The 2,351-nt window shown below is 45.2% G+C and overlaps 1 long non-coding RNA gene across 1 annotated transcript; it reads right to left on the bottom strand.

The window, feature by feature from the left end:
* Positions 1-1,601: 1,601 nt before the first annotated feature.
* On the bottom strand, positions 1,602-2,035 carry LOC142295305 (uncharacterized). Its single transcript, XR_012751412.1, has 3 exons — positions 1,947-2,035; positions 1,753-1,869; positions 1,602-1,680 (listed from the first exon to the last, which is right to left on the bottom strand). It is a non-coding gene; the product is annotated as an uncharacterized LOC142295305 (long non-coding RNA).
* Between the last annotated feature and the right edge of the window lie 316 nt (positions 2,036-2,351).

Raw genomic sequence — 2,351 nt, 5'->3', positions numbered from 1 at the left:
CCAGACGCGTGCACAATTCGTGTGTATTTTTATCCATAGAGGCCTTCATGAAGCTAAAACCAGAACTAGATTGTTCTGCTAATAATTTAATGGCGTTCTGGAAGGCTGCATTTAGATGCAAGAACTCGGGCGCATAGCTCCTATCCTGACCCCTATGACGCTGACGCCCAGAACCCAAAGGTGTTCTACTGAGGGCAGCAGTGTCAGAGGGGTGGGGTAGGGGAAAAGCTATCTCGTCACCAGTAGCTTCAGGTAATGAAGTCTCACCGGAAGCTCCAGCGCAGGTGGATGGGACAGATGTAGATGAAAGGGAAGGTTCAGATGGGTGGGGTCTGTGCCTGTGTTCCCCAGTGGCGGACTGTTCAGGGATCGCTCCTGACGGGTTTGATGCAGGCTCCCGAGTGCTGCAGACGGTGCTGTTAAAAAGAGGAAAAACAAAACAATAATTAATTTAATTGCTATACATTGGCACTGACTAAAAAAAAAAGGCAAAAAAGGTCAGACATAAACTATTATACTTTGTACATATTGTGGGGAATATTTACCTTCTGCACACCATAGTTGTCCGGAGGAACGACAACGCTCTAAAATAACGGTATTTCGATCTGCGTCCTCCGGATCCACTCAGGGCCTGCATTTCTTGATTCAACTCCTTTTTGAAGCGATCCCTGATAGACCGCCACCGCTTCTGAAGTTTGTCACCTGAAAGTGGAAAGCACAAAGTGGTTAGTATACAACACATTACATCCTGCAGCATAACCTACTGAACTGTGAATACTTACGCGCTTTCTTCTGGGCCCGAGAATTGAGCTCCTCCCAACCTTCTATCGCTGCGTGGCATACCTCGTCCCAGAGTCGACGGGTTACGATAGTATCAGCGTGGCGGCGGTCAGCCATGTTCCACAACGGCTCCCTCTCTCTAACTTCATCGATGAGGAGGTCGATGTTGATACATCCGGCCTCCTCACCGTCAGAATCGGGAGCACGCTGTGATGCCTGTTCAAAGAAAGAAAAAAGAACAAAAAAAAATATTAGACAGCAATTCACACAGACATGAAACAACAAAAAAAATGTTATTTTCTTACACTATGACCACCGCCACCTCGACGCCGACCCTGAGACGGTCTTGGAGGAGCTCTATCGTGAGCCCTAGAACTGGAAGCCTTTAGTGAAGAAAAAAAAAAAACATTATTTACTTTTATGTGTTTGGTGTGCTGTGGTAATCAATTCATGTATGAAACTTACACTCTGACTGCCCGCTCCGTGGATTTCTCCACCCCTTTCGTCCACTTCTGGCAGCACCTCCTGTGATGTTTCTGCAACCTGTGGAATTTCTTTTTTTTTTAAACTTTTTTTTTTTCTTAAAAAAAAAACACCAAAAAAAAAAAAAAAAGCAATTCACACAGACATGAAACAAAAAAAAAAAAATGTTATTTTCTTACACTATGACCACCGCCACCTCGACGCCGACCCTGAGACGATCTTGGAGGAGCTCTATCGTGAGCCCTAGAACTGGAAGCCTTTAGTGAAGAAAAAAAAAAACCATTATTTACTTTTATGTGTTTGGTGTGCTGTGGTAATCAATTCATGTATGAAACTTACACTCTGACCGCCCGCTCCGTGGATTTCTCCACCCCTTTCGTCCACTTCTGGCAGCACCTCCTGTGATGTTTCTGCAACCTGTGGAATTTTTTTTTTTTTAAAACTTTTTTTTTTCTTAAAAAAAAAACACCAAAAAAAAAAAAAAAAAACCTCAGTTTGTGAACAGGAGGGAGGGCTACCAGAAGACGACATCGCTTGTTTTTTTTACAGGCCTCGCTTCAACAGCAACTGGCTGGACCACAAGAATAGCTGACCGCAACACTGCACCTGTAAAAAAAAAAATATGTCTAAGTACATGTACGCAGCTCAGAACAGTGATCTGTGCACAGTACTGTGGACATTACCTCAGCCCAGGAACGCTGTACTCCACCCACCGCACACAGGGACAGGACAGACCTCGATTCAACAGCAACTGGCTGGACCACAAGAGTAGCTGACCGCAACACTGCACCTGTAAAAAAAAAAATATGTCTAAGTACATGTACGCAGCTCAGAACAGTGATCTGTGGACAGTACTGTGGACATTACCTCAGCCCAGGAACGCTGTACTCCACCCACCGCACACAGGGACAGGACAGACCTCGATTCAACAGCAACTGGCTGGACCACAAGAGTAGCTGACCGCAACACTGCACCTGTAAAAAAAAAAAATATGTCTAAGTACATGTACGCAGCTCAGAACAGTGATCTGTGGACAGTACTGTGGATATTACCTCAGCCCAGGAACGCTGTACTCCACCCACCGCACA

This window comes from Anomaloglossus baeobatrachus, chromosome 3 (genome assembly GCF_048569485.1).
Source record: "Anomaloglossus baeobatrachus isolate aAnoBae1 chromosome 3, aAnoBae1.hap1, whole genome shotgun sequence".
Classification (NCBI taxonomy): Eukaryota; Metazoa; Chordata; class Amphibia; order Anura; family Aromobatidae; genus Anomaloglossus; species Anomaloglossus baeobatrachus.
This window is presented reverse-complemented; position numbering and strand designations above follow the sequence as displayed.